Source organism: Pseudorasbora parva, chromosome 10 (genome assembly GCF_024679245.1).
Source record: "Pseudorasbora parva isolate DD20220531a chromosome 10, ASM2467924v1, whole genome shotgun sequence".
Lineage (NCBI taxonomy): Eukaryota > Metazoa > Chordata > Actinopteri > Cypriniformes > Gobionidae > Pseudorasbora > Pseudorasbora parva.
In genome coordinates, this window is record NC_090181.1 from 891,370 (window position 1) to 917,820 (window position 26,451).

The window sequence follows — 26,451 nt, forward strand, 5'->3', positions numbered from 1 at the left end:
AATAATATCAGAATTAAGAGGTTAAACAGACAATAATCTCACAGAAAGAGGAGGTTAATAGACAATAATCTCAGAATTAAGAGGTTAAACAGGCAATAATCTCACAGAAAGAGGAGGTTAATAGACAATAATCTCAGAATTAAGAGGTTAAACAGGCAATAATCTCACAGAAAGAGGAGGTTAATAGACAATAATCTCAGAATTAAGAGGTTAAACAGGCAATAATCTCACAGAAAGAGGAGGTTAATAGACAATAATCTCAGAATTAAGAGGTTAAACAGACAATAATCTCACAGAAAGAGGAGGTTAATAGACAATAATCTCAGAATTAAGAGGTTAAACAGGCAATAATCTCACAGAAAGAGGTTAATAGACAATAATCTCAGAATTAAGCGGTTAAACAGACAATAATCTCAGAATTAAGAGGTTAAACAGACAATAATCTCACAGAAAGAGGAGGTTAATAGACAATAATCTCAGAATTAAGAGGTTAAACAGACAATAATCTCAGAATTAAGAGGTTAAACAGACAATAATCTCAGAATTAAGAGGTTAAACAGACAATAATCTCACAGAAGGAGGTTAATAGACAATAATATCAGAATTAAGAGGTTAAACAGACAATAATCTCACAGAAAGAGGTTAATAGACAATAATCTCAGAATTAAGAGGTTAAACAGACAATAATCTCACAGAAAGAGGTTAATAGACAATAATCTCAGAATTAAGAGGTTAAACAGGCAATAATCTCACAGAAAGAGGAGGTTAATAGACAATAATATCAGAATTAAGAGGTTAAACAGACAATAATCTCACAGAAAGAGGTTAATAGACAATAATCTCAGAATTAAGAGGTTAAACAGACAATAATCTCACAGAAAGAGGTTAATAGACAATAATCTCAGAATTAAGAGGTTAAACAGGCAATAATCTCACAGAAAGAGGAGGCTAATAGACAATAATATCAGAATTAAGAGGTTAAACAGGCAATAATCTCACAGAAAGAGGTAAATAGACAATAATCTCAGAATTAAGAGGTTAAACAGACAATAATCTCACAGAAAGAGGTTAATAGACAATAATATCAGAATTAAGAGGTTAAACAGGCAATAATCTCACAGAAAGAGGTTAATAGACAATAATATCAGAATTAAGAGGTTAAACAGACAATAATCTCACAGAAAGAGGAGGTTAATAGACAATAATCTCAGAATTAAGAGGTCAAACAGGCAATAATCTCACAGAAAGAGGAGGTTAATAGACAATAATATCAGAATTAAGAGGTTAAACAGACAATAATCTCACAGAAAGAGGAGGTTAATAGACAATAATATCAGAATTAAGAGGTTAAACAGGCAATAATCTCAGAGAAAGAGGTTAATAGACAATAATATCAGAATTAAGAGGTTAAACAGACAATAATCTCACAGAAAGAGGAGGTTAATAGACAATAATCTCAGAATTAAGAGGTCAAACAGGCAATAATCTCACAGAAAGAGGAGGTTAATAGACAATAATATCAGAATTAAGAGGTTAAACAGACAATAATCTCACAGAAAGAGGAGGTTAATAGACAATAATCTCAGAATTAAGCGGTTAAACAGACAATAATCTCAGAATTAAGAGGTTAAACAGACAATAATCTCACAGAAAGAGGTTAATAGACAATAATCTCAGAATTAAGAGGTTAAACAGACAATAATCTCACAGAAAGAGGTTAATAGACAATAATCTCAGAATTAAGAGGTTAAACAGGCAATAATCTCACAGAAAGAGGAGGTTAATAGACAATAATATCAGAATTAAGAGGTTAAACAGACAATAATCTCACAGAAAGAGGTTAATAGACAATAATCTCAGAATTAAGAGGTTAAACAGACAATAATCTCACAGAAAGAGGTTAATAGACAATAATCTCAGAATTAAGAGGTTAAACAGGCAATAATCTCACAGAAAGAGGAGGCTAATAGACAATAATATCAGAATTAAGAGGTTAAACAGGCAATAATCTCACAGAAAGAGGAGGTTAATAGACAATAATCTCAGAATTAAGAGGTCAAACAGGCAATAATCTCACAGAAAGAGGAGGTTAATAGACAATAATATCAGAATTAAGAGGTTAAACAGACAATAATCTCACAGAAAGAGGAGGTTAATAGACAATAATCTCAGAATTAAGCGGTTAAACAGACAATAATCTCAGAATTAAGAGGTTAAACAGACAATAATCTCACAGAAAGAGGTTAATAGACAATAATCTCAGAATTAAGAGGTTAAACAGACAATAATCTCACAGAAAGAGGTTAATAGACAATAATCTCAGAATTAAGAGGTTAAACAGGCAATAATCTCACAGAAAGAGGAGGTTAATAGACAATAATATCAGAATTAAGAGGTTAAACAGACAATAATCTCACAGAAAGAGGTTAATAGACAATAATATCAGAATTAAGAGGTTAAACAGACAATAATCTCACAGAAAGAGGTTAATAGACAATAATCTCAGAATTAAGAGGTTAAACAGACAATAATCTCACAGAAAGAGGTTAATAGACAATAATCTCAGAATTAAGAGGTTAAACAGGCAATAATCTCACAGAAAGAGGAGGCTAATAGACAATAATATCAGAATTAAGAGGTTAAACAGGCAATAATCTCACAGAAAGAGGTAAATAGACAATAATCTCAGAATTAAGAGGTTAAACAGACAATAATCTCACAGAAAGAGGAGGTTAATAGACAATAATCTCAGAATTAAGAGGTTAAACAGGCAATAATCTCACAGAAAGAGGAGGTTAATAGACAATAATATCAGAATTAAGAGGTTAAACAGACAATAATCTCACAGAAAGAGGAGGTTAATAGACAATAATCTCAGAATTAAGAGGTTAAACAGACAATAATCTCACAGAAAGAGGAGGTTAATAGACAATAATCTCAGAATTAAGAGGTTAAACAGGCAATAATCTCACAGAAAGAGGAGGTTAATAGACAATAATATCAGAATTAAGAGGTTAAACAGACAATAATCTCACAGAAAGAGGAGGTTAATAGACAATAATATCAGAATTAAGAGGTTAAACAGACAATAATCTCACAGAAAGAGGTTAATAGACAATAATCTCAGAATTAAGAGGTTAAACAGACAATAATCTCACAGAAAGAGGAGGTTAATAGACAATAATCTCAGAATTAAGAGGTTAAACAGACAATAATCTCACAGAAAGAGGAGGTTAATAGACAATAATCTCAGAATTAAGAGGTCAAACAGGCAATAATCTCACAGAAAGAGGAGGTTAATAGACAATAATCTCAGAATTAAGAGGTTAAACAGACAATAATCTCACAGAAAGAGGAGGTTAATAGACAATAATCTCAGAATTAAGAGGTTAAACAGGCAATAATCTCACAGAAAGAGGAGGTTAATAGACAATAATATCAGAATTAAGAGGTTAAACAGACAATAATCTCACAGAAAGAGGAGGTTAATAGACAATAATATCAGAATTAAGAGGTTAAACAGGCAATAATCTCACAGAAAGAGGAGGTTAATAGACAATAATCTCAGAATTAAGAGGTTAAACAGGCAATAATCTCACAGAAAGAGGAGGTTAATACATTTACATTTACATTTACATTTACATTTACGCATTTGGCAGACGCTTTTATCCAAAGCGACTTACATTGCATTCAAGGTATACATTTTATATTTTGACAATTCTTGCTCTCCCTGGGAATCGAACCCATTACCTTAGCGTTGCTAGCGCCATGCTCTACTGTTTGAGCTACAGGAAAGCCTAAGACAATAATATCAGAATTAAGAGGTTAAACAGACAATAATCTCACAGAAAGAGGAGGTTAATAGACAATAATATCAGAATTAAGAGGTTAAACAGGCAATAATCTCACAGAAAGAGGAGGTTAATAGACAATAATATCAGAATTAAGAGGTTAAACAGGCAATAATCTCACAGAAAGAGGAGGTAATTAGACAATAATCTCAGAATTAAGAGGTTAAACAGACAATAATATCAGAATTAAGAGGTTAAACAGACAATAATCTCAGAATTAAGAGGTTAAACAGACAATAATCTCACAGAAAGAGGAGGTTAATAGACAATAATATCAGAATTAAGAGGTTAAACAGGCAATAATCTCACAGAAAGAGGAGGTAATTAGACAATAATCTCAGAATTAAGAGGTTAAACAGACAATAATATCAGAATTAAGAGGTTAAACAGACAATAATCTCAGAATTAAGAGGTTAAACAGGCAATAATCTCACAGAAAGAGGAGGTTAATAGACAATAATATCAGAATTAAGAGGTTAAACAGGCAATAATCTCACAGAAAGAGGTTAATAGACAATAATCTCAGAATTAAGAGGTTAAACAGGCAATAATCTCACAGAAAGAGGAGGTTAATAGACAATAATCTCAGAATTAAGAGGTTAAACAGACAATAATCTCAGAATTAAGAGGTTAAACAGACAATAATCTCACAGAAAGAGGAGGTAATTAGACAATAATCTCAGAATTAAGAGGTTAAACAGACAATAATCTCACAGAAAGAGGAGGCTAATAGACAATAATATCAGAATTAAGAGGTTAAACAGGCAATAATCTCACAGAAAGAGGAGGTTAATAGACAATAATATCAGAATTAAGAGGTTAAACAGACAATAATCTCACAGAAAGAGGAGGTTAATAGACAATAATCTCAGAATTAAGAGGTTAAACAGACAATAATCTCAGAATTAAGAGGTTAAACAGACAATAATCTCACAGAAAGAGGAGGTAATTAGACAATAATCTCAGAATTAAGAGGTTAAACAGACAATAATCTCACAGAAAGAGGAGGTTAATAGACAATAATATCAGAATTAAGAGGTTAAACAGACAATAATCTCACAGAAATAGGAGGCTAATAGACAATAATCTCAGAATTAAGAGGTTAAACAGACAATAATCTCAGAATTAAGAGGTTAAACAGACAATAATCTCACAGAAAGAGGAGGTTAATAGACAATAATCTCAGAATTAAGAGGTTAAACAGACAATAATCTCAGAATTAAGAGGTTAAACAGACAATAATCTCACAGAAAGAGGAGGTAATTAGACAATAATCTCAGAATTAAGAGGTTAAACAGACAATAATCTCACAGAAAGAGGAGGCTAATAGACAATAATATCAGAATTAAGAGGTTAAACAGACAATAATCTCAGAATTAAGAGGTTAAACAGACAATAATCTCACAGAAAGAGGAGGTTAATAGACAATAATCTCAGAATTAAGAGGTTAAACAGGCAATAATCTCACAGAAAGAGGAGGTTAATAGACAATAATATCAGAATTAAGAGGTTAAACAGACAATAATCTCACAGAAAGAGGAGGTTAATAGACAATAATCTCAGAATTAAGAGGTTAAACAGACAATAATCTCACAGAAAGAGGAGGTTAATAGACAATAATCTCAGAATTAAGAGGTTAAACAGGCAATAATCTCACAGAAAGAGGAGGTTAATAGACAATAATATCAGAATTAAGAGGTTAAACAGACAATAATCTCACAGAAAGAGGAGGTTAATAGACAATAATATCAGAATTAAGAGGTTAAACAGACAATAATCTCACAGAAAGAGGTTAATAGACAATAATCTCAGAATTAAGAGGTTAAACAGACAATAATCTCACAGAAAGAGGAGGTTAATAGACAATAATCTCAGAATTAAGAGGTTAAACAGACAATAATCTCACAGAAAGAGGAGGTTAATAGACAATAATCTCAGAATTAAGAGGTCAAACAGGCAATAATCTCACAGAAAGAGGAGGTTAATAGACAATAATCTCAGAATTAAGAGGTTAAACAGACAATAATCTCACAGAAAGAGGAGGTTAATAGACAATAATCTCAGAATTAAGAGGTTAAACAGGCAATAATCTCACAGAAAGAGGAGGTTAATAGACAATAATATCAGAATTAAGAGGTTAAACAGACAATAATCTCACAGAAAGAGGAGGTTAATAGACAATAATCTCAGAATTAAGAGGTTAAACAGACAATAATCTCACAGAAAGAGGTTAATAGACAATAATCTCAGAATTAAGAGGTTAAACAGACAATAATCTCACAGAAAGAGGAGGTTAATAGACAATAATCTCAGAATTAAGAGGTTAAACAGGCAATAATCTCACAGAAAGAGGAGGTTAATAGACAATAATATCAGAATTAAGAGGTTAAACAGACAATAATCTCACAGAAAGAGGAGGTTAATAGACAATAATATCAGAATTAAGAGGTTAAACAGACAATAATCTCACAGAAAGAGGAGGTTAATAGACAATAATATCAGAATTAAGAGGTTAAACAGGCAATAATCTCACAGAAAGAGGAGGTAATTAGACAATAATCTCAGAATTAAGAGGTTAAACAGACAATAATATCAGAATTAAGAGGTTAAACAGACAATAATATCAGAATTAAGAGGTTAAACAGACAATAATATCAGAATTAAGAGGTTAAACAGACAATAATCCCAGAATTAAGAGGTTAAACGGACAATAATATCAGAATTAAGAGGTTAAACAGACAATAATCTCAGAATTAAGAGGTTAAACAGACAATTATCTCAGAATTAACAGGTTAATAGACAATAATCTCAGAGTTAAGAGGTTAAACAGACAATAATATCAGAATTAAGAGGTTAAACAGACAATAATCTCAGAATTAAGAGGTTAAACAGACAATTATCTCAGAATTAACAGGTTAATAGACAATAATCTCAGAGTTAAGAGGTTAAACAGACAATAATCTCAGAATAAAGATGTTAAACAGACAATAATCTCAGAATTAAGAGGTTAAACAGACAATAATCTCAGAATAAAGATGTTAAACAGACAATAATCTCAGAATTAAGAGGTTAAACAGACAATAATCTCAGAATTAAGAGGTTAAACAGACAATAATCTCAGAATAAAGATGTTAAACAGACAATAATCTCAGAATAAAGATGTTAAACAGACAATAATCTCAGAATTAAGAGGTTAAACAGTTAATCAGGTCTTCAAAATCCTGTTTCACTCACAAACATGTGACTTTACACTGTAAAATCGAATTAGTTAGACTTAAGAAAAGCATGCAAACCGATTGCCCTAAAAAAACTGTAGAGAGTACTTCATCTTTTACTTAAGATTTACTCTTGACTTAGTAAAGCTACCATTGTTGTGTTTTGATGCTGAATCTCGAAGTCTGTGTGTTACTCAAGCATGATCAACTGCAAGATATTGTTACAATATAGAGGGATTACATCAACCCAATTAAAGGTTTCACAGGTGTTTATGACGTAAGTGTTAGCACTAAAATTAAAAACAATCATTATATGACATAAAGGGAAATATTATTTATTCAATTTTATTATTTAAAATGTATTCATTTAAAAAGGTGACATTGATTTCTGACTAAATCATTAACAATAGTTAATTATTCAGTCAGAAGCTAGGTCAGCTATTAAAAGCTATCTATTTATTACTTCTCTTCCTTTGAAACCATATAATCGTGATTGCTTGTTGCATCGGTGCATCAATGCGAACATGTTTAAGAATCGACAACTATTCTTCAAAGACTTTTAAAAGATTGTGTAAGTATATTTGATAACTGTGTGTGTTTTATTTATGATAACGCAGCCAAATTGTGCTATTTTCATGATTTATCACATTTTGTATGTTGTTCAGATACAATAACATTTTGGGTTTCTATTTAGTAAACTAATTTCCTTCATTGTATCAACTCAAATTTCAATAAACTCAAAATGTTAAGGCAACCAGGTCACTTACGTTTTTATGTTAAATCAACAATATTTTTTTTACAGTTTATGAAAAGAGTTATGATAATATGAATGTTAAATACACAGAGGTGGACAAAGTACACAACTTCAATACTGGAGTAAAAGTACCAGTACTACTGGTCAAATACTACTTAATTACTAGTGAACGTATTTAAAACAGAATTTTACTGGATTAAAAGTGCAGAAGTATTTGTTTTCAAAAGTACTAAAAAGTATCAAAAGTAAATTTCCTTTATTATGTCGCCGCATTATTGTATTATAGTTGTATAAATGCACATTATGCCATCATGGTTTAAGCCAGTCAGTGACGCTCCATCTGACACACTAGCAGACGACTAACTTAAACTCATTTAAATACTTGTAGAAAAGTTACAAAGCTGCTGTCACTTTAAGGCCGAATGCACGGATCCAATACACTGATACACATCTGATATTCTCACACTGTTCACCTTCACTGAAGACAGAATCAACTTTGTTTATGTGAATACTCCACTAAATGAGCATTTGGACATCCGTCTTCTTCCATTTTGCTCTAAACTATAAATCAGTGTTTAATAAATGCTGTGAAATCATTGAACTTCACGAGACTCTACAAGAGTGATTCCTGAAAGGCTTTCTGCAAAAACCCAAACACCTTTAAAAGAAGAAAAAAATCATCACTGACTCTCAGAGCTGCGACAGAAACGACTTTCCACTTCGAGGACCTTGATAGAAATGTAGTGGAGTAAAGAGGACGATATTTGTCTTTCAGATGGAGTGAAGTTAAAGTCAGAAGATTACAGAAAGAATAATACTCCAGTAAAGCACAGAGACTCAAACAGTGAACTTCAGTACAGGACTCGAGTAAATGAGCTGAGGGACTGTACACCTCTGTAAATAAAGGTAACTATGTTCCAAGTGCTCAACCAAAGTGAACACCGATCACCATAATGGTGAGTTTTTTAATCTTAACTTGGGTTTAAAGTAAGCAAGAATAGTACAGATTACTAGATTAGTAAGGTTAAGACATTAAGTAAAGTTAACTAAAAAGGGTTAGTTAGAATCACTGTTGGATTTTGCAGTGGTAAATAGATTGTGAAAAGTTTCTTTCCTTTCTAAATGAATCTTCCCAGCTAACAAAAATATGCTCGATGTTCTATGCTCTGAAAGTTCAAAACATCAAAGATTTATTGGTTATGTGAACATTAAGGGAACTTTTCAGTGCATTCTTCAAACATTATGTGAACGTATACTTTTAAATGTTCTGAAACTATTAGAAACATTTCAAAAATGTTAGATGAACGTCCAACTGAAATGATGTATGAAAAACATTTGAAAACATTATCGAAGACCAGATAACATTAAACGAACATGCTATTAACGTTAGAGGAAAACGTTTGTTCATAGCTTTGTTCTCTGGCTTCATGTTTGGCTCTAAACAGCGATGCATTTCCCAGCCGTTGAGCTTTGACTGCTTCACCTCCCATATTTCTTCTGTCATCAGCACGCGCTACATACGTTTTTCACATCAACTCAAGCCTGTAAGTTTCCCCACAGTGGGCTGCAGATTGCAGTGGCATCGCTGGACACGCTCCGCTGAGTGTGTGTGTGTGTGTGTGTGTGTGTGTGTGTCCTCCGCAGCCCCCTGCACGGCATAATGACTCCTGCATGTGCACTTTCCGCAGACCTTCTCAGAGACGGGATCTGAGCCAGAAGATTGTGCCAAATGTTAGTGCAAAACTCTCCAAGCAAATACCAGCGGCTTCCTTCTGCTCAATCACTTACGACTCCACAATCTTCACAGTCGCATCGATCACACTGAGCCTCTTCCACTCCCGAATCCATGTCAGGCTCGCTTTGAAGAGCGAATCTGCAAATGTTTGCGCAATATGACAATCAAACACAATCACAATCTGCTCTCGTGTGTTTGTTCTGTTTACATTTGAGGTCTCGGAGTGGAGTTGAATGATATCTGGAGGAAACGTTCCAGTTCCAGTAGATGGTTAAAGATCTTTGACAGATGTATGATCTGTAAACAATTCATTCATCAGGAAATTTGGTTGGGAATTGAGTGCATGATTCCAGCAGATCTGGAGGCTGCAAGATTGCAAATCTAAGGCTCTTCCTCAGAGTTTCTGTCTGGTTTCCCAGCACAAATCTCAAAACATTCTTAAATCAAGATACACTGGAGAAGCAAAGTGACACAACAAGGGTTTTGTATGTAAGTCTGTGACTTAAGCTTAAAACCAGAACAAATATCGGCCAGTGAGCTCAAATTTTTTATGATAAAGTTTTGGAGATCAAGGCTTCCATTAGGCCAGCAATATGTAATCCTTCCTCAATCTGTTCACCAGCCGATTTACTGTTGTTTTCATCCAGTTACCTCTACTTAGCTAGTTGATATTGGGGTGTCAGCCATGCAAGGCTCCATCCAGCTCTTTGAGAGTTAGCTGTCTTCCACTCTTAGAAAAGCGGGTTCATTGGGGCTCTCTAATAGAACCATAGGGTTCTTTACTCAACTCAAAAGAACCTTTTATGTTTTTGTCACAAGGGTTCTTTAGGCTATTATTAATATAATACATTATTCTGCAACATTTTGTAGTTGCAATTAAATTATTGTTTATTAAACTGTTGTAGTAACTTAATATCACATTTTAATCATGCTGATTTTTAGAGGAGAAAAAACTGAAATGGCACTCTTCGTGTGATATTGATTAATTTGCATAAAATTAGATAAATATATACATTTTCTAACCCGTATCTTGAATTTTGGGATCATTCGCATTCATAAATGCATTTGAATACACTGAATAATGCAGTGAAATGTTTGCCAATAATATGAAATATTCAATCAGGAAAAGACAAAACAAATGATAATGAATGAATGAATGAATGAATGAATGAATGAATGAATGAATGAATGAATGAACCCCTAAAAGGTTCCACAAAGAAACTTTTTCCTAGTTACAAAGAACCCTTTGATTGAACACTTTCTGTATGGATCTGTATAGAAACTTTTAGGGGTTCCAAAAGCACCTGGTAGAACCTTTTAACATTCACTCCTAAGAGTGTGCCTTTAAAGAGAATTGTGGATTGTCAGTTGAATACCTACATCAGTATATCCAATATTTGGTATTAGATGGTTTTAGATCAATGCAAAGTACTGAAACTGCTTGCGTTGAAGGTCAGCAATGTTGCCGGCAAAAACTGTATAGGTCAAAAAAGAAGCCATATTTAAACATGATCCAGAAGCGCAGGCGTTTCCTCTGGGCCAAGGCTCATTTAAAATGGACTGTGGCAAAGTGGAAAACTGTTCTGTGGTCAGAGGAATTAAAATATGAAGTTCTTTTTGGAAAACTGGGACGCCATCCGGACTAAAAAGGACAAGGACAACCCAAGCTGTTCTCAGCGCTCAATTCAGAAGCTGATCTCTGATGGTCTGGGGTTCATGAGTGTGTGTGGCATGGGCAGCTTACACATCTGGAAAGGCACCATCAATAATGAAAGGTCTATCCAAGTTCTAGAACAACATATGCTCCATCCTCATATGCTCCATCTTTCAGGGAAGACTTTGCATTTTCCACCATGACAATGCCAGAGCACACACTGCATCAATTACAACATCATGGCTGAAGAAGGATCCGGCACTGAAATGGCCAGCCTGCAGTCCAGATCTTTCACCATTAGAAAACATTTGGAGCATCATAAAGAGGAAGATGCGATAAAGTAGACCTAAGACAGTTGAGCAGCTAGAAGCCTGTGTTAGACAAGAACGGGACAACATTCCTATTCCTAAACTTGAGCAGCTCGTCTCCTCAGTCCCCAGACGTTTGCAGACTGATATAAAAAGAAGAGGGGATGACACACAGGGGGAAACATGGCCACGGCACAACTTCTTTGAGATGTGTTGATGCCATGAAATTTAAAATCAACTTATTTTCCCCTTAAAATCATATTTTTTTCAATTAATTACAATAATAAAATAAATAAATAACAATATCATATCATAATATCAGAAATATTGAATCACATAGATGTTAATGATATATATATATATATATATATATATATATATATATATATATATATATATATATATATATATATATATATATATATATATATATATTGTTAATTTTTATATGCACATTGTCTTACTGTACAGTGCTTTGGCGTAACTCGTTGCTTTTAAATGTGCTATAGAAATAAAATTTGACTTGACTTTAAATCAAGTAGATTTTTCTGTATTTGTTTCAAACTCAAACTCACTTCATTATGATGATATCTTCAGTCCTTCCTCTTCTCCAGTAAATGCATCTTGATTTAAGAATGTTTAGATATTTGTTCTGGGAAACAAGAGAAAAATACAGAATTATAAAACAAAATATCTCCACACCGCATGCTTTCGTTATTTAACGGCTGGTTTTAACATCTTTCCTCATGTTTTCCATCTGACCATCAATAATGGCATTTATATTCATTGTTTAGTTCATCAGACTCACAAATGTGTTCTAATGAAAAGTATTCAAGTCACAGTACACTCTAAAAAAAAAAGGTTCTTCAGTGGTTCTTCAGCGGTTCTTTAGGGTGGATAAGGTGCTTGTGATAAAGTTCGTTTGTGTAAGGAAGGAAGAGGACAAGGGGGTCGGTTTGACTGCTGACGCTTCTCTTTATTAGAACAAAAACTCAGTCTCTTCACACGGCTATTGCCCGTGTGTATTTCTCTCAGTCCCTTCCGGGTTCCGGTTAAACGTTCCGCTTCCGGGTCAACGTGTCTCACAACTCAATGTCCGTGAGTGGGTGTGTGTGTCGCGTCAGCAGTCCCTCTCTCTCTTCTCGATCTCCGGTTCCACCTAGGTTTTATCCCCTCTCCGCGCTCATTACTGGAACGAGAGACAGGTGTTATTAATCTGCTTCCAACCCACTCACTTACCGCTCGTCCCGCGGCTCTCTCTCCCGCTGCAGACCTCGCTGAACCACGCCCCCCTTGCCACATACCCCCACCGCCCGACTCAGGCCGGGGAGCCGTCCGGCCTGCAGCCCCCCCCCCCCCCCCCATTTCTGGAGAGGAAATCGGCCACAGCCATCTGAGCACCCGGCCTGTGGACCACCTTGAATTTAAACGGCTGAAGAGCTAGATACCAACGGGTGATCCGCGCGTTGGTATCCTTCATGCGGTGGAGCCATTGGAGAGGAGCGTGGTCCGAACAGAGGGTGAACTCCCGCCCCAGGAGGTAATAGCGGAGAGTGAGAACGGCCCATCTGATGGCCAAACACTCCTTCTCTATGGTGCTGTACTTAGCTTCCCTCTTGGAGAGCTTACGGCTAATGTACAGCACCGGCCGCTCTCCCCCCTCCACCTCCTGGGCCAGGACTGCGCCCAGCCCCCTGTCCGACGCGTCAGTCTGCAACAAGAAAGGGAGAGAAAAGTCAGGGGAGTGTAAAAGCGGCCCGCCACATAGAGCAGCCTTCACTTGGGTAAAAGCCTGTTGACACGGCTCCGTCCACTGGACCGTATCTGGTAGCCCCTTTCTAGTAAGATCAGTCAAAGGGCTGGTGAGGTCCGAATAATTTGGTATAAACCGTCTATAATATCCCGCCAGCCCCAAAAACTGTCTTACCTCCTTTTTGGTCTTGGGCCTCGGACAGGTTGCAATTGCGGCAGTCTTATCAATTTGGGGACGCACCTGACCATGCCCCAAGTGGAAGCCCAGATACCTTACCTCCACCCGCCCAATCGCACACTTCTTTGGGTTGGCCGTGAGCCCCGCTCCCCTCAGCGACCTCAGGACCGCCCTCACATGCTGCATATGCCGCTGCCAATCGTGACTATAAATCACTATGTCATCCAGGTACGCAGCAGCATATGCAGCATGGGGGCGCAAAATCCTATCCATGAGTCGCTGGAAGGTTGCGGGCGCCCCGAACAAGCCGAAAGGAAGCGTGACAAATTGGTGTAATCCAAACGGCGTGGTGAAAGCTGTCTTTTCTTTGGACAATGGAGACAAGGGGATCTGCCAATAGCCCTTTGTTAAGTCCAGTGTCGAATAAAATCGAGCCGTGCCTAACCGATCAAGCAACTCGTCAACCCGCGGCATTGGATACGCGTCGAATTTCGACACAGCGTTCACCTTGCGGTAGTCCACACAGAACCTGACCGAGCCGTCTGTTTTGGGGACCAAAACTATCGGGCTCGCCCAGTCACTGTTGGACTCCTCGATTACTCCCATGTCGAGCATTGCGCCTAATTCTTCCTGAACTACTTTTTTCTTGTGTTCAGGCAAGCGATACGGCCGGCTGCGAACTACCACGCCCGGCTCGGTCTCGATATGGTGCTGAATCAAGTCGGTACGTCCCGGTAGGGGCGAGAACACGTCAGCGAACTCCGCCTGCAATTTTGATAAATCAGTGAGTTGTAACGGTGAGAGGTGATCTCCCCCAGGGGCCAGCGCGACTGATTGCGCTTTAATGCTCGCCTCTGGCCCGAGATCATCCTCTCCCCCGATCACCGTTGCCAACAACACTGATTCCACCTCATTCCATTTTTTTTGCAGGTTGAGGTGGTATATTTGACGTGCCCCGTTCCTATCGGATCGTATCACTTCATAATCGAGCTCTCCTATCTGTCGTGCGACCTCAAACGGCCCCTGCCACTTTGACATTAATTTTGAGCTCGACGTAGGGAGTAGAACGAGCACTTTCTCTCCCGGTGTGAATTTGCGTAGTTTTGTACCCCTGTTATATGACCGGCTCTGGCGGTCCTGGGCTTGCAACAAATTCTCCCTAGATAGCCGCCCCAAGGTGTGGAGTTTTGTTCGCAAGTCCATGACGTACTGAATTTCGTTTTTGGCCAAAGAAGGTCCCTCCTCCCAAGTTTCTCGTAGGACGTCCAGCACCCCCCGTGGCTGTCGTCCGTAGAGAAGCTCGAAGGGGGAAAACCCCGTGGAGGCTTGTGGAACCTCCCGCACGGCAAATAAGAGGGGTTCTAACCACCGATCCCAATTTTTGGCGTCTTCCTGTACGAACTTACGGATCATGGATTTAAGAGTGCGATTAAATCGTTCGACCAAGCCGTCCGTTTGTGGGTGATAGACGCTTGTTCGAATGGATTTAATGCCCAATAATCCGTAGAGTTCGCTCATCGTGCGTGACATAAACGCCGTGCCTTGATCAGTGAGGATTTCTTTCGGAATCCCCACTCGGGAGATCAGACGAAACAGTGCGTCCGCAACACTCTTCGCGGAGATGTTGCGGAGAGCCACTGCCTCCGGATATCGTGTTGCGTAGTCCACGATGACTAACGCAAAACGATGTCCGCGTGCGGATCGCTCTAATGGCCCGATGAGGTCCATCGCAATTCTCTCGAAGGGGACCTGCATTAATGGAAGGGGGCGCAATGGCGCTTTTGGGGCGGCCAGTGGATTCACCAACTGACATTCAGGGCAAGACGCGCACCACCTGCGCACATTGTCATGAATGCCTGGCCAAAAAAATCGGGTCATTAAGCGATTCAGTGTGGCCGCCTGCCCCAGGTGGCCCGCCATCGGGTTCGAGTGAGCCGCCTGGAAAAGCATTTCCCGGCGGCTCTTTGGTACTAATAACTGGGTTGTATCCACTTTTGTCTGAGTGTCTTGGGTCACTCGATACAACCGATCCTTAATTATGGCAAAATAAGGATACGTGACGGGCAATGCGGGTTGGAGAGACTGACCGTCGATAGAGCGGACCTGCTGAAATGCATGTTTTAGGGTCTCATCTTGAGACTGCTCCAGAGGGAAGTCATCGCGGTCCGAGAGAATCAGTCTCTCGACCCCGCTCGGTTCCTCTGAAGCTGTTCCCAAGGGTCCCGTATCAGTCTCGCCAACCTGCACTCGCACCGCCCCGTTCCTAGCCTTGTTTTCCCAAGCGGCATCCGCGCATAACGACCCCAATAATGCCGAAAAGGCGGGCCAATTCGTCCCCAGAATTAGCGGATGCCGGAGGTGGGGACTAACCGCCACCTCAACACTATGCTTTTTCCCCCTAAACTGTATCGTGACTGGGACAACCGGATATTCCACCACATCCCCATGCACACACCGCACCTTAACCATGCGGCTTGTATCCAATGCCCCAGGCTGCATCAGGCTTTGATGGATCGAGGTTTGGTTACATCCTGAATCCACCAAGGCCTGATATGTACCCCCCTTGATACTTACAGGAATTTGGTACTCTCCTGCTTGATCGGGGGTGGTCCGCTGGACGTCCGGGATCCGGATCATTGTCCCGATGTCCATCCTCGGACATCGGTCCACAAAATGATCCGGATCACCGCACCGCCAGCAGGCCAGCCCAGGCTTACCCGCCACCCCTGCGGCGGGGAGTGGGTTGGAAAATGAGCGCGGGGAGGGTGTGAAACCGGAGCCATTGTCGCCACCCGCCCCCAGCGGCCCCGCCCCCCTGGGCGGAGCCCGCGAACTCCCGGACGGTCCTGGGCCCATCCCACCCCGACCTCTGGGGGGAACGCGAGGAGGGCCTGGAGGACGGGACCTGGGGAGAGGGACAGGGCGAGAGGGAGAGACAGAGGGGGGAGAGAGAGAGTGAGAAGTTAGTGAGGGCTCGCCGACCCCCGGGCACGCCACCAGGTGGTCCTCCGCCAGCTGGATGGCCGTCTCCAGCGACGTGGGCCGGTGGCACTGGACCCACTCGGCGGTCTTTCTTGGGAGCCGAGTGATGAATTGCTCCAGCACCACCAGATCGATGATATGGTCCACGTCGCTTCCGCCGGCCAAGAGCCATCTGCGGCACGAGTCCCGGAGCTGTTGGGCCATAGCGAAGGGTCGGCCGGCCTCGCCCCATTCCAGGGAGCGGAACCTCTGGCGGTGTTGCTCCGGGGTCCGACCGACCCTCTGTAGGATGGCCCTTTTTAGATCCTCGTACTTCAGGAGGTTCGCTACCGGCAGATGTTGGGCGGCCGCCTGGGCTTCTCCTGTTAGTAATGGAATGAGGCGCACCGGCCACTGTGCCCGGGGCCAGCCGGAGGCCTCCGCGGTCTTCTGGAAGAGGTCTATGAAGGCCTCCGGATCGTCCTCTGGCCCCATCTTGTGGAGGGGCACGTGGACCGATGCGCTAGCCCGCCCGGCGGCTTCGGCGCGAACCTCCCGATCCATCCAGCTCCGGAACCGCTCGCGGTCCTCTTGCTGGCCGCGGACAATCGCCTCGAAGCGGCGCTCCTGGTCTGCCCGCAGGTCCAGCATTGCCTGATGTTGGTCTTGGTGGAGGACCGCGAGGGAGGTGATGATGTCCGCAAATGGCGAGGCGGAGGGCGTTGTCATGGCGGCGGCGCTGTCCTACTTCCTTCCCGGGTTTTCGGCACCAGTGTGATAAAGTTCGTTTGTGTAAGGAAGGAAGAGGACAAGGGGGTCGGTTTGACTGCTGACGCTTCTCTTTATTAGAACAAAAACTCAGTCTCTTCACACGGCTATTGCCCGTGTGTATTTCTCTCAGTCACTTCCGGGTTCCGGTTAAACGTTCCGCTTCCGGGTCAACGTGTCTCACAACTCAATGTCCGTGAGTGTGTGTGTGTGTCGCGTCAGCAGTCCCTCTCTCTCTTCTCGATCTCCGGTTCCACCTAGGTTTTATCCCCTCTCCGCGCTCATTACTGGAACGAGAGACAGGTGTTATTAATCTGCTTCCAACCCACTCACTTACCGCTCGTCCCGCGGCTCTCTCTCCCGCTGCAGACCTCGCTGAACCACGCCCCCCTTGCCACAGTGCTATATAGCACCAATACCATATAAAGAACCTGTAAAGCCCCTGTGTGGTTCTTCAGCGGTTCTTCAGTGGTTCTTTGGGGTGGTTAAGGTGCTATATAGCACCACTGTCATAAAAAAAAAAAAAAAGCCCCTCTAGGTTCTGTCTCTCTTTTAGTTTCTTAATTTAGTTGGGGAATTGATTACAAAACAACATTAAATAAAATAATAATATTCACATGAAGTTAACATGGTTCTCAACATTTTTGGCCCATAAAGGCCCCCAAATCAAATATATTTGAGCCCTCAAACACTTTTTGACCCCAGCAAAGTGATTCAAAACAGCTTTTTGCCATTGGTATTAAAAATTAAGCTAATGAATATGGGGCCTTCCCAACTTTTTAAAATTAAAACACAATAGATATTCAATACACACAAATTATAACAGTAGGCAGCTACCAAATCAAATCCACACTTGAACCATTTTCAAATCATCACCCATACATCGCTTATTAATAGCCAATACATTATAAATAAAAATTATAAAAAAACCTCTTGGAAAAAAAAATTCTCCGCTGAAAAACTGATTTCACTTTATCACACCACTATAAAATGTTATTTACAGCGCCAAAACAAAGTTATCTTAATTATATTTTATTTAAGTATAATATTTTATACCTAATTTACTTTATTTTAATTTTATGTTTTGTTCATTTGTGTAGTCTAGCTTTAATAACATATTATGATGTCCGTATATTATATATATATATAAGATATAAACGCGCCAATCAGATGTACGCTGTTTGTGCGCGAGCGGTCCTACTCGAGAAACTGGGTCATTGTGTCGTTGCTCGTTGGACCTTTGGAGCCGGCGTCGTCGTTATGAAGAGAGACTGAGGAGAAAGAATCTTGCCCAGGTGAGTGTCATACCTCCAACTGTCACATAAATATGCTATTAAAGTTGAGTTCCTTGTTAGGGGGACATTTTGTTGGTATTTTAAAATGTTGTACCGTGTTTTGAGTAATGTTAGCCGACTGTGTGGAGCCTGACCAACTGTGTTGACTAATTTAACTTAGTTAAGGATTTTTTTTCGCAATAAACAAAGCGAATAACATCCTAGTGACGCTCAAAAAGAAAAAGGATAATAATTTCTTACACTCGAGCCAGAGTTGCAGCAGTAACGTTTTAGTAACGTTAACGTTAAGTTATTTCAACCAAATACACTGAAACGCCTTTGGTGTAACGTCAACCGACAAAGCTCGAGAGACAGAGGGGGGTTTAAGTTAACGTTAAGGAGATACGGTTAGGGATATTTGTTGCTTAACTAACACTGAAGTGTAACGTTAAGTAATAATTAAGGATAACGTGGTCGTTCGTTTCGTGACCAGCTATTTAATCTTTTTTTTTTTTTTTGAATCGCTGATAGAGATGACAGCCACGGTCCTAGAGGTGGGCTTTATATAACGTTAGCTGCACCGTTCCCATGGATACTGTGTCTAGTAACGTTAGTGAATATGAAATAAAAATAACATATGCACAACTTCTTAACTATTAAGTTAAAATTATAATGTAAGCATACTTATGTTAACCGTTTAAAGCTCAAATAATGTATTTAATCTTACATGCAAGAGGTGTAACATTACATAGTGTAAGGTTACGTCAAAGACTTCTATGCAAATGTAACTGGAATGGAAGCAAACAACAAATTCTTTAACGTTCCAGCTCTATTTATTTAGGCTATTTATCATTAGCTTAATTATTAACATTGGCCAATTTCATGTCATTAATATTTGCATGTAACTGTTAATGAATTGGTTTGAAGATCATTTTCAGTTAAGGCTGTGCATCATCAATGTCACGATACGATACACATCACGATATGGATCAATTTGTAATTACATTTCTTTTGAGCAGAGTTTAGTAATGTTAACAGTAATATCTGTTTATTGAATAACCAGTGCCAGTGTTTCTGTTATAACAGTTGTGATAACTGAAAAACTATTTAGTTTATGTCATTTTAAAAAAATTAAGAGTTAAATTAAATAAATTGTCACAAGAACAGCTTGGTTCAATATCGATTATTTTTGGCTACATAACAGGTATGCCACATGCATGGCAAATTTTCTCAAGGAATAGGATACACATCTCTTAACTGATGCTGTAAACTATAGGAGTCAGTTGAAGCCTACTATAATATTGAAGGTAAAATTGAACAGATTTGTACAAACTCTTAAATTACACAAGGATTTTTTTAAATAATAATAAAGTTAAAATATTTGCTAAACAAATGACATATTTCTACTCAAATTTGTTTTTTAAAGTATAAACATTTAAATGGTGGCTGTCAAACAAACTTTCTCAATTCACATTTGGTGTAGCAGCAGAACTTTGGTGTCTGTTCATCTAAGACAAATTTTATTAATCTTTATAGATTCCTGTGTAAGTGTGTTTTGTATTTGTACCCACATTTGTAACAATTTCAATACCCCTATAGGTTGATGCAGGAGAAGATGAACAAAGTATTAGGGGACATCTAGAGAAGCTTCAACCAAACATAGAGCTCCTCAAAGAAAGGATGGTGTGGAAAATGTTTTTGTCCAACCATAGCACAGAGGAGACTCGTTTCAGACTGGTGAAAATGGTAAGTACAGTAGTGTGTTGATTGCCTCCTTATGTATGACTATTTTTTAATATGTCTTTTTTTACTTTAGCCAACAAATTCTTACACCGCTCTCTGTAATGGCACAGAGACCTTCAAGTTTCACGGAGTCCCCTTAAGGACAAGTTCAGGCGAAAGATTGACGACTGTGAAGATGGCAGGCTAAAAAAAGGTAATAAGGGTGGTGCTATAATTCAACAAAACAAGAAATTGGCTCTACCTACAGTTCTGTTGGTCTGGAGTGCATTTCCCGTATAACGAAGTAACGCAGGTGGTGGAGTAATAACTGCTTTTAATTAATTATTTTGAGATAGAATTCATGCTAGATCTTTTGCTATACATTATGGACATGGCACCTGAGGCCTAATTCTTATTTTTCTCAGTTATTTTGCTTCATTTCCTGATTCAATCAAAGGCTCTTTCTTACGTACTAGAGCGCGTCCGCACATGCATACTCTTCAAAAAAGGTCATTTAATATGGCCTTATACATATACATAATACATAAAGGACATTTGTATGTATTCGAAAAAAGTCCCGGCTGAAACATTGTCCCTCACATCACCCCCTCTCCCTCTCATTTCTGGCAATGGGGGGAGGGGGAGATGAAAGGTAGGATGTTTGACCTGGGACTTTTTACTGCGCTGAGTACTTAGTGCTATTCCGCCATACATTATAGTTCTCCTTTTTAATCGGCTTAGAAAAGCACCACATTTTATTTTGTGTCACCATACTTGATCGTTCAGCTATTCGTGTAACTGTATTTAAATAGGGAAACCGTGGAGGTGTTTGGTGGCTTCTAACTTGATCTCTGTTTGGTACCATAGTGAATGAACTGGGCTTAGTGGGCTAAGCTAAATGCTATCAGATCGTCAGCGCGAGTCAGAGAGATTAAGTGCACGCACTCCGACGAGAGAGGTATGCGTCAACTCGTCTTAGTTAAGGGAATAACATAGTTTAATGTGAAAAAAGCGGTAAAGTATCCTTTTAAGTCCACGTCATGCAAACAAGAAACTATGCTTCTAACCAAAGGTCTAGAGCTGTCGTTCCAACAACACAAGTTTACGATGCAGTTTGCGAAAGTTCAACGATTTGGTGTTTTCCGACACCATCGTTCCAATGAACGATGTCGGTAACAACGGAACTTGCGACCATAGTTGGCTAACGATGGGGAAACTCACCCCGGATTGACTTGAAAATTAACATGCAGTTTCTTTTCTGGACCTGTTATGAAGTTTTATGTAGCATCATTTCTCAAAGCTAAAGTCTGAACATTCTGTTTTTGCTTCAAAAGAGAAAAATTATACAACCTAATTTTAACATCTTTGTTGGGATTGGGATTAAAATGCAGTGGTTGCCTATCATTTTAAATGGGTACAGACAGTTAAGGCAGATAGACTGGCAATACCAGATGAACTGGCAATCGCAATGTGCAAACACACAGTTTCTTCCTAAATGCTGTTTAACAGTAGCCTTGAAGTAGACGCACCCTTGCAGCAGCAAATCTAATTTGCAGCGAGTGTGGTCTATTAACTCATAAAATTGTGAACTGGAAAAAATAAACTCTGGTCAGGCCAATCACATTGTGTTTAAAGTTGGTGGGCGGGCTTAACATAATGACGGCACTCCAGCAGATTTGCGGTCTTGTGTAGGTTCCGCATGCAACTTGTAAACAAAGAAGCTGGCGAACGGCGGTCTTTCAAATCGGCTTTGGCCGCGACTCTGGAAGATTTGGAGTTAAGCTTTTCTTTGAGAAAAGAACAAAGAACGGCACTGAAATCATCCTTTAGAAAGGGAAGATGTGTTCAGAGTTTTACCGACCAGATACGGCAAATGTTTAATCTATCAACTAGTTCCACTTCACGTTGCTCTGGTTGGTTGTAGCACTATCCTATTGCGTGCAGAGGGAATTTGAAAGACAACCGTTTATCACGCCCCTTGGATTGAGCCCTGTCAACGGTGAGTCTGAGTCAAGATCTTGATGTGGGTCTGGCTTGTCAGGCCAGTTCAAAAGGGAAGTGCAAGTAGATGCAAAGGAAGCGGTACACAGTCAATACTCAGGCAAGGACCCCCTCCGCTGGTGTGGCCTTACACTCCGTTTATAAAAATGCCAGTGAGCGTGTGGACTAGGCCTAAATTCACTATCCCTCATTCTTCGCTGGGTTCAGTGGTTGCACTTGCAAGCTATCACCATCATTATCACTCATTAGCGCACCAAACTTCAGCTCTCTTCACTTTACCACTTGGTCTGGTTTCTTCAAAAAGGACACACAACAGACTCTACCTGGTTTTGCACTGGAGTGCTTACCTATTATACTCACCTGATAAACCTACCTGTTGTTCCTGATCTGTCATCTGTCTTCTTTTTCCTGCGTTGTCTACTTGGATCTTCTTATCACTAGTCATCTACAACGCACACCACCTGCACAGAGAACCACGTATCACCACCAGCTAAGTCTTCAGTAAACCAGCATCATTGTTGCATTCCCACTTTGTTATCCTATCTTTACAATAAAGACTTTTTGTTTCACTTATCCCCCTTGTCTGTCCTCTTCCTTGTGCATGACAGAAGACCAAACCACAAAAAGAAAACATGAGCTGGAAATTCACTGGAGAGCGTCGTTCCCCAGTATGCTTTACAGCCAGCCCCAGAGTCTCATCCTAAGATGGGTGCCTTGTCAGAACTCCCTTCCTAAAATTACTTCTCGTCTGAACTTGTGTCCTAAAATGGCCAATGATTTCAATTCACTTCCTTTTCTAGGATCCAGTAGCAACTACCTTTCTTGTCCAGAGGCGAGTCCCTTCCTCGTCAAGAGCCCAGAGGTGGCTCTAGTCCATGAGTCCACTCTAGTTAGTGAGTTTACTCTCATCCCAGAGGACATTTCTGTGCCTATATAAAGCTAGCATATGTGTCTTGGCCACACACACATCGGCTCCAACCCCTGCACTGCCTTGACATCCCGAACTGCCTGCACCTTCATGGCTTCCAGAACCGCCTTCACCGTCATGACTTCCTGAACCGCCTGCCCCGCCATGATCTTCCAGAACCCCCTGCACTGCCATGGCTTCCTGAACCACCTGCACCGCCATGGCTTCCAGAACCGCCTGCACTGCCATGGCTTCCAGAACCACCTGCACCGCCATGATCTTCCTGAACCACCTGCACTGCCATGGCTTCCTGAACTGCCTGCACTGCCATGGCTTCCTGAACCACCTGCATCGCACCGCCATGATCTTCCAGAACCCCCTGCACTGCCATGGCTTCCTGAACCACCTGCACCGCCATGGCTTCCTGAACCACCTGAACTGCCAACTGCGCCCTGGTCTCCAAATCAACCGGTCTTCCTGTACCATCCTTGAGACAACCTGCTCTGATGAACCATAATGAGTCCAGGACGCAGACGCCCTCAAACAACCCCAGCATTCCTCTTGTTCCACATCTACACTCACTCCTCATTATCACCATCGTTATCACTCATTAGCATACCCTACTTGCGCTCTCTCCACTCCACCATATTCTCTGGTTTCGACAAAGAGAAGCATCACAGACCAGGCCTGGTTTTGCACTAGAGTGCAAAATTATATTATATACTTTTATACTCACCTGAGAAACCTACCTTTTGTTCCTGACCTGTCATCTGTCTTCTTTTTCTTGTGTTGTCTGCTTGGTTCTCCTACTAACCAGTCATCTACATCGCACACCACCTGCACAGAGAACACTGTGTCACCTGACATTCATCCATGCTTGTGTTGCATTCCCGATTTGTTCTCCTATCATTGCAAAAAAGACTTGTTTCACTTACCTCCCATGTCTGTCCTCCTTTGTTCCCTGCAGGCAAAGAGGGGTATTGCAACTTGTCCCAATGTGCATGTGATGAATGCCTGTGTATTTGTACTAGTCAAATTAAGTATACTTTGAATGGCTGTGCGTTCGCCTAAGCGTACATATAAAAAACAAAATATACCTTGGGCATTAAACAGTAATGAAGGTTAAAACAAACAAAAAAAGTATTGGCTAAAAGCATCCCCCATGTTATGTTAATCTAATGATGTTATTTTGTTTAAAGGCCTACAGTTGGAACCAGCTATTTTGCTCTTGCCTGCACTGTTGAAGGATGACCCGAGGTTGCTGTTTGAAGTTGAGGTGAGCCTTGGAACAGTTTACTAGTGTGTAAAGCACAATCTAATCAAAGCACTACCCTTATTACTTACACTCGCATTTTATTATGCAAATTATTTTAATTCAAACATTTGTTTTTTTGTTTGTTGGTCTCTTCAAACTATCTTGTTAAATTGAAGAGACAATTACATTCAATATAGAAATAAATATGAGAAGATGGTTAATGCTATTATTTCCTCTCCTCCAGGGCCATGCTCAGACCAGCCCTTCTGACATCCTAGCACCTAAAATGGTGCTTAAAGGCTGCAGGGAGGGTCATCCCCTGCAGTATGACCACATTTTACTCACTTTGGATGGCCAGGTAATCACTGAGGAGAGTGAGGAGATCTCAATGGCACTGGGGCCTACTCTTGTGTGTTGTGTTTGGAGTCCAGTATTCTACAGGAATCAAAAATACACTGACCTTTTTTGACTGTCGTTTTAAAATAAAAGGATGGAGCCGGACTTCCTGTCACCATAAAAGATGTGTACAGTTCAATCTGTGACAAGATTTAAGTGATATATTCTCTCTTTTTTCCAGTTTTAGTTCCAGTATATGTATTGTTTTTAAAATCCTGAAGGACTTGCAAATGGCTTGAAAGCTTAAAGGGTTAGTTCACCCAAAAATTGATTCAAGCTGATAGAAGAGCAACTTTGACTGAAAAAGCCACTTGTTACAAATAAGGTATGCCGCAAAGCATTTGTGAAGCCACAACACGCACAACCTTGAGGCGGATGGGCTACAACAGCAGAAGACCCCACCGGGTACCACCCATTTCCACTACAAATAGGAAAAAGAGGGTACAATTTGCACAAGCTCACCAAAATTGGACAGGTGAAGACTGGGAAACGAACAACATTAGGGTAAGTAATTAATGACAGAATTTTCATTTTTCGGTGAACTAACCCTTTAACTCTGATTGCAAATGGTTGTATAAGCAGTTTTATTGTATATAATAAGCTATAAGAAATTAGTTAATATGAATGCATGAGTGTATGTATCATACATCTGTATGTAGAATGAATTCAAATGGTGAAAAGTAATCATAAGAGGTCTATAATACCTGTAGAAGGGTGTACAACTACTGTCTTTGAGTAGACTTTAGGCCGGGGACACACTGCAAGCGTGCCGTGAGCGTCTCGGCTGCGTGGCGTGTCCGTTTTTATTTCGGCTCCCGTGTTAACCGGTTAGCGCTTGCATACTGCCTGCGTCAGCCGAGCCGCGCGGAAAACGGAAAACGCGTGCATGCTTCAAATAGAAAAGACGTCTATTTTTCACGCGACATGCGAGCGTGTTGGAAGCGTTTCTAGGCAAAATAGCATAGGAAAAGATGTTTATATGCCATTTTGACACGAATACATATTAATAAATGACTTTTTCATGTTTGAAAGTCTTTAGGTTAACATAAATGCAGATATAGGCCTACTTGTAATAATAAAAAACAACATAATTATCGATTTTGAAATATTAAACCTGTCAATACAGAACGAAATATTCTGTAGCCTATTTTGCCGTCAATACCATATGTATGGTCAATAGGCTACTTCTGACGTTGTCTTTGCTGTATCAATAGGCAATATATTTATATTTAACCTGAAGAATAGGGCTTCCCAGCAGCAGCAGCGCCGCGTCAGACACGCTTCTAGTGTGCAAAGACAGAGAAAACGCCAGGCAGCCGCCCCGCGACTGACATGCAGCAGAAACGCCACGCTTGCAGTGTGTCTCCGGCCTTAGGGTTCTATATTCTCTCTCGCTTTCTTCCAGTGTTCCAGTTTTGTATTTATTTTTTTCAGTTTGCATGTGATTGTATTAAAGTTTTTGAGCAATTCCACTCACTCATTAATCTGTTACAAACTCTCAAAATTTTCCAAATAAAACATGTTTGTAAAAAACAAAACAGGTCTCTTTTTCAAAAATGTACATATTTCAAGTGTGTTGCATTTTTTATGTGTGTAGGTATATTGTAATGTTTATGTATAGTCCCTGACTTGTCAGCACTGATTTTATTTGCTACTAAGATTAATCAATTAAATGGTTTTGAAAGTGTAATTTACTTTGTTTCTCAGAAAGCATTTAATA

The 26,451-nt window shown here is 39.9% G+C and overlaps 1 long non-coding RNA gene across 2 annotated transcripts; it reads left to right on the forward strand.

The window, feature by feature from the left end:
- The first annotated feature begins 18,365 nt into the window (after nt 1-18,365).
- Nucleotides 18,366-25,307, forward strand: LOC137090480 (uncharacterized). 2 transcript variants are annotated; one of them, XR_010907867.1, is made up of 5 exons: nt 18,366-18,471; nt 20,050-20,196; nt 20,267-20,386; nt 24,280-24,356; nt 24,580-25,307. It is a non-coding gene; the product is annotated as an uncharacterized lncRNA (long non-coding RNA). The 2 variants fall into 2 exon arrangements; XR_010907868.1 differs by lacking the exon at nt 18,366-18,471 and adding an exon at nt 19,634-19,757.
- The last annotated feature ends 1,144 nt before the right edge of the window (nt 25,308-26,451 follow it).